We start from the raw sequence: 17444 nt of genomic DNA on the forward strand, positions 1-17444 counted from the left end.
CTTTAACATGTCTTGTGATGCAATGCCACCCTAACATTGAGGGGGGGTGTTACAATATAGGCATGGGATTTCACCTTAAGCAAGGGTATATGAGGGTTGATGGATGTAAATGGCCTTAAGGGGCAGGGAAAACCCTAACCCTAGCTACGCAAAAAATAGCCTATGGGTCACTATCAAGTGTGAGATAGAGTGTACCCAAGTTGTAGCTTGAGAAACTTAGTAAACAAGATTTTGTTCTTGTACTTTGAGCTCCTATCTCCCTCTTATGCACACTTTTCTTGCTGCAACTCTGGGTTTTCACAGTACTTGCAACACTTAGATCTGATTGTAAATATATAATCAGGATATTAAGAGAAAAGATCGCGCTATGCCTCCGCCACGGCTAGACGTGGAACCCTACTCCAAGGGGGATTGTTTTGTACTGCCACGAGGAGATTTGGACCGGTCCCGATGGTGGTGAGAGGTCACTTTGGTGAGGAATCCGTTAGGTAGGAGGAGGTGAGAGTGCCAAGGGGTCTCTAGCCGTAAATCTCTCAATCGCTTCTCGGAATTTCTTGACCCTCACACGAATTAGGATGGGATCTTGGAGTCCCCGATACTAGTGAAGGGACAGAAATCTTGGAGGGTTTCTTTTCTTCTAAGTAGATAAAAGGGATTTTTCGGTGAATCTTCTACATAGGCAGAAGGAAAAAATAATTGTAAATAACTTTGTAAAATAATAAATAAATATTTTTTTGCCAAAAGACTGTTTTCTCTGTCTTTGTATTATGCTGTAAAATTATGCGAATGAACTTGTAATAACAGGTTAATTAATGAAGGTGCTTTTATATGCCATGACTTAATGTGATAGGTAGTTAGAAAACTAAAGAAAACCATTTGTGGGAAGTGGGTGGGTGAGATCCCTGACGGATCCATCCTACGGATGGGTAGTCTCGATAAGCAAGAAGCTTCTCTCAAGAGGTTGAATGAAACATTAATTAGCAAAAATTAGATAGAGCTGAGTATTGACTTACCTAGGGTCAGGTCTTAAAACCTTGATCAGAAATTATCTTAGGGAAAACGTGCTGCGGCTATACCGAAACTTTGTTAAGGTTCCCTAAATCCTAACTAGTTATTGAAAAAAAGTGTTGCACTCCATAAACCAAGGGTAACTATGATCGCTCCAATTAGACGAGAAGCCCTTGTGGGACACCTCCGATGGAGCTAGCTGATGTATCAAGGTCTCAGTTGTCAAATTAGGACTCCAAGCTTGTAGATTGATCCTTATGGAGACGGCCGATACCTTCCATTACAGGGCTCTAGGAAACCTAGATGATAGACCCCGTGCATTCTCACGAGTACTGGGCGAAGCCGTTTAGGATACTTCCCCGATGAACCACTGAAACGTACTACTTGGGAATTGCTAAGGTAGTCATGTGACACGTGGTACCATAGCATAATTGAAATTAAAAATATCTATGGTTTTTAAGACCAATTGTTCTAAGTAATAATCAGCTTGCTAATTGTTAAGGGATAAACTTTGGCAGAATAATGAAGCTTGGAATCAGTTCTTTGTTTTTTGAGCAATGTATACATCTATGCTGAACTCCACGGATGACGAGTGGAGAAGAGAAACGATGAGGATCCTCGATTGTCTTTACGATTCATCCCTTATGAATCACAAAAGAAGATGGTTCTGAGATGAGCATTGTTGTTACATCAAGGCCGATCGATTCTTCAACATGTAGACTAATCTCAAACCCCTTGAATGGATGGAAAATTTAAAAGTAGTTGAGGCCTTTAGCTTTTGTCCATCCAAAAGGAATCCACTTATGATTACTAGTGGTCGACAGATACATCTAGACCGTTATGTCTATGACAAGGCATTGAAGGTAATCGTAGCTGACATGATTATAATCCAAGGACATCACAAGTATTGAGATTACTGTATCCATGATTTTTCAGATCCGCCATTTTCACATTATAGCTTTCAGGACATAGACAGTAATCGACCTATTTTTTTCTACATGAATGTAACTGATATCCATCCTTGAAAAAGAAACAAATAATGATATCATGTTTTGGAGATTGTACATAGCATCCAGCTTAACCTATCCATGCTAATGTATCTCTACTTGTAAACATCAACCATTTGTAAATATCCCTTACTTATTAAAATCATATCTTATGGCTCTATTGATAATAAAATATAGCAATGGCTAGATTTTGTAAAAATATTGTGTTTTTTGGCCCATCATTGTTTTAAAAAACTAATAAGATATGTTAATGTGGAAATGAAGCTAAAAAGTTTAAGCACTAAACTAATTCGTGAAACTTATGATAACCCAGGGTAATACAACTATTGCTAGTCCAACTGAAATTCAGGAGAAGAAGTATCTCCGTAAGCAGGTTAGGCCACCGAAATTCAATAGCAAGGGCAAAGACGTTTAATTCAAGGCAGAGATTTGGATTGAGACCATGGAGGACTACTTTAGTGTTGCAAGAACTATCCCTACTAATCAAGCTATGATCGCCAAGTTGAAATTGACCGGTAAGGCACGTCTATGGTGGAAACACTAGTGTAAAGACCAGGGACTTGTTGAGATAGCTATTACTTGGGAAAAACTGAAAGAAGTGCATAGTCGATATTTGCTACTAGCTTATTGCATGCTAAAAATGAATGAGTGCTTTAACTTAAAACATCTGGGAATGAGCCTAGAGGCATATTACTCAAAGTTTATCTCACTACTTAAATATGCGCCTTCCATGAATATTTCTCAGCAGGTGTCTAAGTTTTGTCATGGATTGAATGCTTCTCTCAACACATGCCTTGAATCTATGCGCCCAATTGATCTACAAGATGCTTTGATTCATGTAGCACCTCGTTTTTAGGAGATTCAATCAAAGCCAAGGAATAATAGGCTTTGGAATCAAAACAAAGGGACTTCACGGGGCTATGTTAAGCGAGCCCAAGGTCGCCGCCCACCTAGTCAAGGAAAGAGGGCCAAAACAAATGCAGTCGAAAACTTCATACCTAGAGAAAGTAATTCATGAGTATCTAGGTGTTTCCATTGTAATGAGCCATGCCCCTTTAAAAGACGGTGTCCAAAGCTTGGCCAAATTCCTCACCCAGGATAGTACAAAGGTCAGATTCAAGCTTCAATTGCAAAAGAAAAAGCATCTACTGTAATTCTTAAAGAGCTTGAAGAAGAGGGAAATCCAACTATAGAAGCCTATATGGAGAGGGCATTAGTTCATGCCACTCTCCACAAGAAAGGCCCAAATCGCCAGTTTTTGATGATTCAAACACTAGCAGAATATCAGCTTTAAAATTCTGATTGACTGTGAAAGCACACACTTGTTCATGTCACCAAAGTGTGCCAAGAAATTAGGTATAGACACAATACCTACATCTAGGTTTCTTGTGGAACTTGCCAATGGAAAAGAAATCATGTCTACTCAGCAAACTTGCAAAGTGACATTTAGCCTGGGAAGAAATCTCTTTGAAGTGGGATTTAGGATCATGAATTCAGGGTCCTACGAATGTCTATTGGATATGGACTAGCTAATCCCCAATTATGCATATATTCAATGTAGAAAAGGCCAAGTGACTTTTCAAAACCTAAAGGGGAAAAAAGTGATGACCCAAGGTGAGGTAGGAAAACCCAAGGTTGAACTAGCCAAATCATCTCGCATAATAAAAGGGTTAAGAAAAGGATTACATGTGTATCTCATAAAATTAAATAAGGTTGAGCAAAATAATCAAGACGAGGGAGAGCCATATTGGCTGAAGAAATATGATGACATCTTCCCAGAAGAGCTGGCTGAATTACCACCTTGAAGAGAAGTCGATCACTCACACTTGAATCAAGAGCCGCTCCAATCGCTAAGAGTCCATATAAAATATCTATCCCTAAATTAATTGAGCTGAAAGAGCAACTCAAGTAGTTACTCGATTAGGGATACATCCGACACAATAATTCGCCATATGAAGTCCCAATACTGTTTCAAAAGAAAAAAAACGGAACTCTCTACCTTTGCATTGATACTTAAAACTAAACCAGGTAACAATCAAGAATAAGTATCCAACCCCAAGAATAGACGAGCTACTTGATAGGTTGCAAGGGACGAAAATCTTTTCCAAGATTGATATCTGATCTAGTTATTACCAAATAAGGATCAAGGAAGAAGATATTCCAAAAATTGCCTTCAATACTAGATATGGTCATTTTTGAATTTCTTGTAATGTCTTTCGATTTAACTAATGCCCCTGCTACATTTAACAGATTAATGCACAACATTTTTCAACCTTATCTTGACGATTTTGTCCTAGTCTTCTTTGATGGCATCCTAACATACTCCAAGAGAAATGGAGACCATGAGCTACAATTGCACATTGTGCTAGACACAATAAGAATGCACAAGCTCTATGCGAAGAAAAAGAAGTGTGCCTTTTTCAAAAGACAAATGAAATATCCCAAATTCATAGTATATGCTGAAGGAATCTTTGTAGACGTAGTCAAAGATAGAGATGTTCAAGAGTGGCAACCTCCGATGACAATTAAGGAAGTGAGAAGTTTTTTAGGGTTGATTAGATGGTATAGAATTTTCATAAAAAATTCAAATGAATCCATTTCAAGCATTGTATGAGAAAGATTGTTTGACACCATTGAATTTCTTTGATCCAACCCTAAAGGTTGAGGCTTCTAAGAAAATGCTAGAAGACATGGATGATCAAGTCAAAACTATCAGACAAGACATCCAAGCTACCAAAGACACCAGAAAGCTTATACTAATCTAAGACGGCAAGAGCATATCTTCCATGAGGGAGACATGGTTTTCATCCATGTGTACCCAAAGAAGAGTTATTTGTCATTAGGAAAGTTCAAATAGTTGAGTCCAAGGTATTGTGGACCGTAAAAGGTTCTCTGTCCCAATTGCCACCATCTACACTCCACAAGAATAATTGATAATTGGGAAACTATGGGTCTACTTTACTACAAAGTGCTTGGCCTCGATCCATAAGGAACAACCTAAAGGTTCCTACAATACATAGCAGTCTCAAACAACATTTTAGCACTCTATCTAGGCAATCACATTGTGACCCTATAAGACTAAGAGTAGGTCAATAATTACATTCTATTCATAGTGAGTGAGAGATGAGGGGGAGCTGAGCTCTACCCCTTAGCACATAAGGTGAAATCTCATCTTTGTTTCCCTAAAACGGTGTCGCAGCATGTAGGGTTGAAGGTCACCATAGGGGTTTGGCAAGAGAAGAATGTATGGGGGTTCAAGAGCTTAGACTTTGGAGAAGGTAGAGATAAGAGAAGGGTTGAAGGTTTCAAGCCAAGTTCTTGAAGATAAGAGACAACAAGGTGTAGGTAGATTCAAGGAGAGGAGTAGACGGAAGAGAAGGGGTTCGAAGAGATTGAAGATGTAGAAGAATACTCCCAAAAAGAATTAGAAAATATAGAAGAATACTAACAGAGATGAAGCCTGTCAGTTTCTTTCAGCATTATGAGAAAATATAACTCTAATAGACAAAAACGTGTACAAAATAATACCTTCCTCTATGCTGCTCAGATCCCCAATCTGATGCTTCCAATGGCTCCGAAAGGGGGGTTCAATACCATTACACGTGGCCAGAATCCTGCCAGATCACTCCTTCTTCATCTTCCACTTTCGAAGTGCTGTTCATTGCCTGAAAACAACGATCGTGCGTCGCGTGATTTCGCTAATCTCTTTTTTTACATAAAATCCTCTCAAATTGACCGAAAGCTATATGCTTTCTTTTACATGTCCTCCTAATCTAGAAGTTATCTATAGTTTTATGGATTTTTACAAGAGATAATATCTAGAATATCAAAAATTGACTAAAAACTTGTCCAAAAAAATCTAATATTTTGAACCATGGACACTAATACTAATGCCTAAAGTGGCATTGGCTCTCTAAATATCTAAAAGGAAGCCACACTCTAGATTTTTTTACACGGTGTGCACATAGCGGCACGACATCCACCCCCTCCTAACCTGCACATCCTCTGGCATGTGCCAAAGTCTTACGGATTTGCAGTGTCAGAAGAAGTATCTTCTGCCATATCAATGTCTTCATCTTCTGCCTCTTCTTCTTCCTCTATGTCTTCATGCTCTTGAATTATATTCAAGTCTTCTAGCTCATATGTTGAACTTTCTCTTTGTTTGAAGATCTTGATTCTTTTTCCAGCTATGGGTATCTTCATGCTTGTTCCATCTAATTTAGCCAATGAATATGTGGCATTGTCATGAATGACCTTTACTACACATGGGCCAAACCAACGCTTTACCATCTTTCTAGAAGCACTGTATTGATTGTCTAGGCTGCTGTCATAGACAAGCACCCAATCATTTTCTTGATTTGCTCTTGGCCAAAGTCGATGTCGCTTATCAAATCTTCTTTTGTTCTTTAGTCTTGCTGTCTTTAGCTTCTCAATAGCTGCTTGAACATCTTCAGGCCTTCTTTCTAGCTGCCATATGCGCAAAGTCAGCAACTCTTCTCTACTGATGCCTTCCTCCCAAGGTAGAAGACTCCATGTGAGAATAGATTCTTCAATTGGCATAATTGGTTGTTGTCCATGCATAAGTTTAGTTGGCATATAGCCAGTTACTGAACTATGAGTAGTCCGGTCAGCCCATAATGCAAAAAGTAGCATTTTAGGCCATTCTTTGATCTTTCCTCTACAAGACTTTGCTAGAGGTTTGAGAATAGATTGATGACCTCTCTCACTTTTTCCATTGCCTTCAGGGTTGTAGAATGATGTTAAAGCCAACTTAATACCCAATTGAGCAAAGAAGTTGCATGCCTCATCAGCATCCAACTCTCCTCTATCTACAGTTACTTTACACACAAAACCATATCTACAAAACACTTCTTCAAGCAAAAAATGACAAACAGCTTGAGTGGATTTGGTTGTTAAGGCTTTGCCTTCAACTTGATTGGTTAGATCCTCTCTTGCAAGCACTAAATACCGCATATTCCATATTCATGTAGGCATGGTTACAAGATCAATAACCCATCTATAATGTATAGACAAATGATAAGTTGGTTATAACCCATCTCGATGCTTGACCATAGAATACATTTGACACACATAACAGGTTTCAACAAAATGTGCTATGTTCCGATACATGTTTTTCCACCAATATTTTTCTTTCACTTTACTAAAGGTTCCCCATATGCCTCTATGGCCAGCCCACAAGCTTTCATGAAATTCCTTCATTACCTGTTGTTGCAATCTTTTGTTACCTAAAACTTAGACATGCGCTCCTTTCTTCTTCTTTGCGTGCTTCCATAGATGTCCTTCTTTAAGAAAAAAGCCATAATTTTTCCTCTTGATATGCTTGAACTCCTCATCAATCCAAGTCTCCTTCTTTTTCATTGTGCTCAAATATTGGCCAAATCTTTAGCCAATCTTCTTCATAATCTTCTTCAAGGAAATGAACTAGAACTTGAGCAATGCAATGAGCATGCTGGCTTCTAGTTGACCATCCTATTGTTTTCATCTTTGGACCAGTATATGCAATAACTGAAAAGGTATTTTCAGCAGCCATGGAATGAAATTCAGCAAGTATAGATTCTTTAGCTTCATCTTCTTCCATCAGCTCTTCCTCATTGTCATATCTTGCATGTGATAGCATGTCAGCAATTGGATTCGCATTTCCTACAATATGCTTTAATTCGGAGTTGAGAGACTTAATATATGCAATCCATCTTAGCATAGCAATGTCGAGTGTAGAGCAGTTGGCAATCATGCCCAAGAGTGGAAGACAATCAGTTTCTACCACTACGAAAGCACCTATAAAGTATTCACAATCACACTTTAATGCTGTTACAACTCCCCACAATTTCCTTTTTACTTGTGCATACCTTCTTTGACGTTCATTGAGAAATTTTGCTCCAAAATGAATTGCATACTTTTTAACTTCAAGATCCTCTTGGCCAATAGCCTATCCTATCCCAATGGGACTTATATCCACACTAAGGATGATGGGTTGACCATTTGAATAGTCAGCCCTTTTGAGAGTGGGGGCTGAAATTAATAGCTTCTTTAATTTATGCATAGTGAGAGTATGCTCTTTATTCCAAAAAAATCTTTGGCCTTTTCTTAATAATTGATAAAGATTTTCGGCTACATGAGCAAAATGTGGTATCCATATGAGGTAGAATACACATGCGCCAAGAAATCTTCTCACCTCTGAAACATTTGTGCATTTTTCTTGCATTCTGCTGATGGCATCTATCTTGATTGGAGAAGGTTTGCATCCATTGGGGCCACATAGATGACTAACCACTAGGACTTCTTCTACTCCAAAAATAGACTTAGCTCCAGAAAGGGTAAGATGTACCTCTTCTAGCCTTGTCAAAATCCTATCACAATCATGAATATGGTTAACTACAAATGTCCTGCAACCATCTTTGTCAAGCTCCTCATTCTTTTCATTAACTTCACATCCCTTGATAGGTACATCATCAAGAAATGGAAGAGTAAGTTGTGGAATAAAGTCCCTTAAGACTTTGTGCATGGCATTCATCATATGGGCTATGGAGTTTATTGCACCTTGTGGTAGAGTGCACATGCGGACCAATCCAAGAGGTGTCTTCATTGTGGTAATGTCTCGGCTTTCTAATGAAAGCTGAAATTAGTCATATCCTGAATATAGGTTGCCCATAGAATAAATTGCTCTACCTGCAAAAGCTTCAGCAAACTCATCAACAATTGGACCCGAACCAACATTTCGGATTGTGACATAATTGACAAGCTGTAGATCTTGAATGAATTATAAAGATCCATTTTTCTTAGGCATAGTAAACCATCGGTTTGAGTAAGGTGCTGAAGAAGGTTCTAAAATCTTCATCTTCTCACTTAGAAGTTCCAATAATTTGGGCAGATGTGCCCTTGGAACGGGAATGGGCTTGAGGTTCCAAGGCACATGTGGGACCGTAAAAATGACCATAGGAGTCACAATATTTAGATCCACACATCCTATTTCACTTGGTTAAAATGCAAAAGCTTTTCCATGTTTCATTAGCATTTGCATAAAAGAGTATTTTTCAGTCGGCGAAAGGAAAGAATTTTCACCTATTTTGAGCCCTTTTATACTTTCAGATGTGGATTTGTGACCAATGTTGGAAGGATCATGAAGACTTGGCTGATTTGCTGCCCTATCAACGAGCCCTTCACTTTCAAGAGGTAGTGGGACTGCCACATGTTTGACTTTCTTATTCACTATCTTGTATTTTGTCTCCACTTGTGCTTCAGCCTTGTTGAGTAAACCATTGTTTTCCTGTTCAACAAATTCTTGAATTGTTTGATAAAAATCCAATGTACATACTTCTATGGACTGATTTTCAGCCTAATTTTTTGCATGAGTAGCTGCATATATTGCAGCCAATGTGTCAGTAGTAATCAGTTAAAAAAAATACCAAAAATATCTTCATTTTCAACCATCATACCATAAGTTTTCAGCTCCCTTTTTACATGACATAAATATTTTCGTTCAGCCATAGTCATGGCCAGAAGAGACTTATAACAGCCCATACTATTGGCTGTACATACATATAAATTTGCTAGAGATACAATTTCTTTTGCATGAGGAGGTTCAATCTTTTTACATGACGCACTATCATAGCCTCCTTTTATAGTAGTGCAACCCGAAAACCCTTGAATTCTCGGGCATTAGGAGGCACAAGATAATCACGTAGTCGATCTCTATTTCGATGATGGTTAACACAACATAGTAAGAAATTGGACAGCTCGTTCATTATCCTTGCTTCGGATTCGAGCATAGGAAGAACCATCATCAAGAGCTTTTGTTTCCAAGCGGGCTTCAAAAATGTAAGGTTTCCCAAGAATGATAGGCTAACTACAAGAATCTTGAACAAAAAAGTGAAAATTGTCTTTTATGTCTCTAATAGTTACCTGCACATTAGGACATGCAACATATAACTCTCCAGAAGAGTTGTTTGCAGCTCTCATTCGCCAACTTGGATCAACATGTATGGGCCATCCGCCACTTTCATAGAGACTCCTTGACATGACGTTTATCTCCGAGTCATGGTCTAAGAGTGTAATACATGGTGTTTCTTTTTCTCCAATTTTGACAACTGTCTCCGTTGTTGCTCTTGCCTAATGCGTACGGGAATAGCGACTGCTTGGAATGAACTGAGCCTCTTTCTCGTCATGCATGTGCTGTAAATGGCTTTTTTTTTTAGAGGTGGGCTGCCCAACTGGTTTGGACTAGTCGACCATTACATTTTGAGCTTTCACTTCTTTAATTTTTGCATTCATGTTTTCTTTATCTTCAACTTCAATTATTGCAATTAATTCTTTAACTGCTTCAAGATGAATTCCTTGTGAAGTCAGCTTCTCTTCATCCTGCATAAAAACTCGAAGAACTTGCAAAAAAGCATGCACTGTTTCTTTAACTTCATCACCAACATATTGTCTTTTCCTTTTGATTACATTAATAATTACATCATGGAATTCACATTTGGCAATTCCAAGAATTTCGCCTAAGGTGAATTCAATTTTGCTTCCTAGAATTTGTTCTTCTAGGACTCGTGTGAGATCGGTTGCAAATTCTATGTCAGATTGCAATTTGTAGCCTGGCTGCTTGCCTTTCTTCTTTCCTTCGATCTTCTTTGTTTGTGGTGCATCTTCCATCTCTTGATCTGGAGTTATATTTTCAGCAAGCTTTGGTTGTTCAAGTGTTCTTCTAGTTACCCATTTTGGAGGGCCAGAAGAGGAAGGCCCTGGTTCATCTTCTCTTCTTCTCTTTTCTTCAATCAAGTCTTCTTTATGATTGACGTCAGCCAAATGTGCAAAGGCATAAAAAAATCTATCGATTCTTTCCAACCAATTATTCCTCGAATATACTGACTGGTGTTAGCCAAATCTTCTTTGGCTGCTTTACCACATTCCATTTGATCTAGTGCCTGCATCCATACTTTAGATTACACATTAGCTTTACATGCTTTCAAACTTGGTTTAATTGGCTCAATTTGCATTCCATAGGTAGCTGCATCAATTACTGCATATGCATTCTTTACAGCTAAATCTTCTAATCTTTTCTTCATTCCACCATTGCCAAAATTTGGCTCCAGTGGAAGACCAGTTTCAGCCGCATGACTTTTTCCGTCTTTCCAAAAGACGAGCTTTTGTGCTTCAGCCTCATGAAAGGCAGAACACTCCCTCTTGTCATGTTGTTGGCTGTCACACCAAATATAGCACCTCCTAAAGCCTTCTCTCATGGGTCTTTGAGTTAATGCTCGTCCTCGCTCTTTGACTTTGACATCTAGCTTCTCTACTTTGGAATTAATTTCTATAAGATTCAGATGAAGGCCACGCATGCTTTTAATGAGTTCATCCATTACATCATTTTTAGAAGGAACAGAAGAAGAAAGAGTTGGTTGATTAGTCAAAGGAATAGGGGATTTTGAAGGTGGAACAAGCTCCATCAATGGAGTTGTTGAAGTTGAAGTAGAGCCCAATCTTAGTCGCATCTTCTCTCTTTGAGAAATCATGTTAACTGCATCAGTAATATCTGTCCATGCAATCTTGACTCTTGATTCGGAGGTAGCATCTTCTAGGCGATCAGCAAGCTTCTCTTACAGAATGGGATTTGCAGCCTTAAGGAATATTTCAATCTTCTGACCTTCCATACTTTGTTGGTCTTCAGCATCAAGTTGTCCAAATTTACTTTCAAACTCGTGGTATAGAGCTGTTGTAGCTAAACCTTTGTTGGGTTTTTCAACCCATTCAGTGAAACTTTTCTTCGTCATTAGGCCAGAGTCTTCTAAGAAGAATTCTTCGCATAGGGCTTTTTTGAATGCATCCCAATCTGCATCTTGTTGAAAAAGACCATGGATTCTTTCTTGAAGACCATGATTGGCTAGTCTGCAAAATAACAGCTCCATGCATGTTGTGGTACACCAAAGAAGAGCATTTTTTCAGTTCATCAAAGAGCATTCTTGGGCCTTCCAGTTCAGTCCACAAGTCTTGATAAGAAAGATCAAGAGTGGAACATGAGGCTCACTTCAAAGGGGAGAGTTGTTACTCCATGGATATAGGCACAGAGAATGTTCAAAGCTTCCTCTTTTCTTCTTCCATGAGCATGAATAAAATCCCTAAATGGAATGTTGCCCTCCTTTTTATACATATTTACCATGTTTTCCTCAGCCAAGAGTGGCCTTCCATTTTTGTCAATGCATGGGAAGAGAGATACTTGCAGTTCAAGTTGAGTCTTTTGAAGTTACTTATGGTTGCATGACATGAGCTTCCCCTTTGTGTGGTGGCTTGGACACCTCTTTCTCTCCTCTATCCATGGCACCCTGATTCAGTCTGAGATCTGCCCGAAAAATACGTGCAAAAAATGGAAGGTCTATGTAGTTCTATTGAACCATAATAAATCCACATAAGCAAGGATAATGCATACACAATGTCCACACTTAGTCGACTTAGACAACTCCATCTTCTTTGTTGACTTTGCTTGTGAATGCACTTAAAGCTCTTGAATATTATAAGTACACAACCTCACCATTGGCTTTTGGAAAATATAATCCAAGGGAACCTACCAAGTCATCTTCTCTTAACCATATTTCTCTTGTTTAATGTTCCATGACTTATAGAACTTGTAGCATCTTCATGTAAGAAATGCAAGGATGGATAAGAGTTAGTAACCAAAATCAGTCATCTTGTCAAGGACCCATGATAAATTTATTGTATTTTAAGGCAGAGCCTCTTCTTTACTACGCCATGCCATATGCTAGTGGACTTAGGTTTTTAAGACTTATTGCACTAGGCAAGTCTCTATGTAGCATATCTAGATTACAAGTGACTAAGTGATATATGTAAAAGATAAAAGTTTTATGTTCATACCATGGGCAAAGAATCCCATGACAATGGTAATCGATACAAAGGCGAAGTGTTCCGTCTTTCTTTTTTTGAAATAGTATCGAGGCTTCCCATGGTGAACTACTTGACCGAATGTATCCCTGGTCTAACAGCTACTTGAGTTCTTTTAGCTCAATGGCTTGAGGAATTGACATTCGATAGGGCCATTTGGCGATGAGGGCAGCACTTGGAACGAGTTGAATTTCGTGATCTACTTCCCTTGTTGGTGGAAGCTCTATCAGGTCTTCTAGAAAAACATGTGCACTCTTTTAGCCAAGATGGTTGGTCCTTGGCTTCACTATCCTACTCGGTCTTGTTGAGTTTAATTAGATAGACTTGTAATCCTTTCTTTAGTCCTTTTACTATTCAGGAAGCTTTAACCAACTAAATGGATATGGGCATTATTTGAAATTAACCAATCCATACCTAGCAGACATTCATAAGCCCCAAGGTTCATAATTTGGATGCTCATTTTGGAAGAATTGCCACTCAAGCTAAATTCTACCTTGCTAGTTTTTTTGTGTTGATAGAACTTCTTTACCATGTGCTAACTCCACAAGCAAACTAGGTGCAAGAGTAGTATTTATGCCTGGCCTTTTGGCACATTTTGGTGATACAAAAGAGTGGGTACTTCCACAATCAATTAAAATTTAAAAGGGTTTACCTTGATAATTTCCTGGTATTTGAATTACTGAGAATTGGCGATTCGGACCCTTCTTATTGAGAGTGGCGTGTACTCTAGCTCTTTCCATATCGGATTCCATTGTGGGATCCTTATCATTATTGGCCTCCTTTAGGTTTATTCTAGCAACCTTCCCCCTTGGCATCTTGGCTTTGCCCGCGAAACTAAGCTTCAAGCACTACCTCTTGAAATGTCCTGGTTCCTTGCAATAGAAGCACCTTGGAGCCTCATTGCTCTTTCATGTGGGTATAAAGTTTCCCACTGCATTTGATTTGGCTTTCTTCATCCTATTTGATTGGTGCTGCCCTTGCGCTCTTTTTGTATAACCTTGGAAGTTGCCCTTATTCTAACTATTTTTGTTTCAAATTTTTGCATTTCTTGGCCTTTATTCAATCTCCTGAATATTGGAGTTTCTCAAATCAATGCATCTTATAAATCCAATGGTCTCATTAATTCAAGGCACGTATTTCGGGGTGGATTTAGACCAATGCAAAATTTGGATACTTGTTGTGAACCATCCATCGTAGTTGCATATTTTAGAAGTGTTACGAATTTCGAGTAGTAAGCTTCTAGGCTTAGGCTTAACTGTTTTAGGTTGAAGAACTCACTCATCTTCTACAAATCAGCAATCTAGAAGCTTTCAAGATGCAATCTAATGCTAGCTATTTGATCTTTGAGGTCTAGAGAGGCTACTAGAGATGCCATGACCGATTCGCCTGGCTCTCGAATGATCTTGCTTCAATCTAAGCCTCTCCTCAAATTGAGAAGAGGGAGAGATTGCTAGAGTTATCTGTTGTGATACGAGAGGAGAATTCAAGCTTTTTCTTGTTCAATTAGATCTCCAAATTTGGAAGAATCATGTGCCATTTTTCATATAAAAAAGGGGAGGGGTGATTTTTTCATCGTCGTTTTCCTCTTCTTCTTCTTTTTCTTCATAAATATTTTAAGATTTAAATATTAAATCTTTTAGACTTGTCTTTCTTTGCTAAGTTTTAAATGGGTTTGGTCAATTATGACTTATGGCTAATGGCTTGCGTTCGTGTGGTGACTTCCATGAAGGATGGCTACAGTCCCTATCAGCCTAGGAAAGTGTCACAGGTTACAAACCTCGAACTATTTTGCTCAAGACTTCCTCTATTTAATGGTCTAGAATTCTTCAAAAGTAATTTGTGAGAAGTTGGGAATATTGAAAATAAAGTCAGAATATCACAGTTTCCCTCCCATTTTCTAGTTCTACAACGAGTTTCCTTAGAGGATTGGGGATTTAACTTCAAATTTTTTGCACATTTAGGAAAAATAAATGTGTAGCTCCATAGTCGATCAAAATCTAGAAGGGAATACCTTGACGTTCAACTAGAACTTGGATGATAAAAATCTATTGCCCAACACCCTAATTGTTGATTGAAGCATGAATATATTCTCTTTCGACTTCTTCATCAAGAGACAGATCTAACTCATCACTTGCAATGGCACAAACATTGGCTCCATCCCCACATCCTACTCCTTACCTTCTTCCCTGTCCATCCCTTGGCCCAACTCCATGCCTTGCCCCATGCCCCTTGATTATTATAGTTTTACTTCTTTGGGAGGATTTCAAGAAGTGTTAGCATAGGAATTCATTCCTTGTTGGGGCTTTGAGCGTGGAAGTGGCCTAGTTGGTTGCATTTAAAGAAACACACCTTATTATTCTAATTTCTATTGTATTGTTATTATTGTTGCTGCAATTCTAGGGAGTAGTAACAAGATTTATGCAGCCTTGATTAAAGTTTCCGTGCTGCTAGTTTACTCTAGCTCTTTTGGCATAGGAAAACCTATTGAATCTATTGTACTATTTTGGAAGAGTAGCCACCAGTGGTTGTACTCTCATAAAAAGTGTCTTCCAGGTTAGCAGGCTACCTTATAGCTTCCAACTGCCCATTGAGAGGTGGGTTAAGGCCTTAATAGAAACATGCCACATGTTGGCTCATGCACATGTGAGATGCATACTTTTGTAGTGACAAATCGAGAACAATAGCCTTCAAGTGTCATCCCTTGTTACTTGAGATTGAAGGAATCTTTCATTTTTAGAGTCTAATAGGTAGGAGACAGATATCAGCTTTGGATTGTTGCCTTGATTTGACTCCGTGTCATAATGGACTTAGAGATAGCCTTGTCATAGCACCATTGTTTCCACCATAGTCGTGCTTCTTATGTAAGTCTTAGCCAAGCAATCATTGCTTGATTCACTGGATGATTGGTTCCAGCATGGACAAGTAATCTTTCATTTTCTTGATCCAAGTTTTGGCATGTATTTCTACCCTCAATTCTTTGCCATTAAATTCAAGTGGCTTGACTTTTTTGAGTAGAGTTTTTCTCTATTTCTCCTTTGACAAGTGAGCAATAGCTAGACTAGGACAATTGCTATGGGAGTTCCAATTTTAAGAACCTGAAAGAATATTGATACTTTTTACCACAATACATATTTAAATCATTTGATTATCTTCAAGTCATCAGTTCCATAAGCAAGAGTTTGTTTTTTATACAAGTCCATGATTATATTTATTTCCCAACCTAATATATTACTACAATCGTGATAGTAATTGGTCAAAAAGATAATATCTTATATTCATATATTGGTTGTATAAGGATAGTGTAATATCTACATCAAAAAGGAGTTTATTTGTTCTCTAAGCAATGGTAACATATAGATTAGATATACAATATGTACCCATGGAAGTCTTAGGCAAAGATCTTGAAATAGGAAGGAAGTTCACTCAAAGTATCAAGCCTGAAATATACATGAGGTAAGTCGGGAAGATTCTTGACCTCATAATTATTAGTCCAAGATCTAGGGGGTTACAACAACTTGACTTGGTTGGACAATTGCGGCAATCTTATGATAGATCCACTAGTTAAACGTCATTGTCTCACCATCTATATACACCATTGAGTTTGTTTGGTTTTTATGAAACATATAAAGTCAATCTAGACAAAGTCTTTTTATCCAATATAGCTTTCATAAATTATATTCAATACTGCATGTTGCATCTATATAAATGAAGAAATATTTGGATGTCATTTCTCAGCCTCAATATTGAGTCTAATGATGTGGACTAAATTGGAATTTTCGAGGGACGAAGGTTGATACCATTGTATGATATATTTCTTTCCTTAGGTAAGGTTGCACTAAGATTTGGCTCTATAAATTTATGGAAATAGGTCACAAATTTCTAGTGGCTAGTCCTATATCAATCAAGTATGAAGAACATATTGCATGTATAAGATTGGAGGCCGTCTCGATTAATAATGTATACTTATTAGTAATGGATTTATTATGCCTTCTTATTGGTAAACCTACTTGACTCTAATTGTATTTTTCCTTAGGGCCGGTTATTCATAAAATAGATCTAGATTTTTGGCACAACACATTTTTTTCTCAAGATGAACTCATATATTTATATCTGATTTATGTATTAAGATGATATATAAATTCTTATGCATGGATACTTGCACAGGACCCAAAAGAAACTTGATACATGATTTTGGATTTAATGGAATTGTTAGAATGATGATATGTACTCATATGAACATGTACTTAGAGAATATCTAGGAAGACAATATCTGGTTTTTTGGGAGAACTAGATAGATAGATCTAGAATATGTGGAGGATACTTCCATCTCATTTTCTCATTGTCTCTCTCTCTTTCTCTCACCATCACTTTCACTACATGGTATATGTTGAGATGACAAGCTCAACACATGCGGACATTGATGATGGACCGCCTGGTTAGATGGGTCCACACATCTACACTTAGCACGTCGGTGGTTATTATAACTCTCACATGGCCACTGACTCATTACTTATTATACTCAGG

The sequence above is a fragment of the Lygodium microphyllum genome, chromosome 9 (genome assembly GCF_053477565.2).
Source record: "Lygodium microphyllum isolate KBCC chromosome 9, Lygodium_microphyllum_v1.1.10, whole genome shotgun sequence".
NCBI lineage: Eukaryota > Viridiplantae > Streptophyta > Polypodiopsida > Schizaeales > Lygodiaceae > Lygodium > Lygodium microphyllum.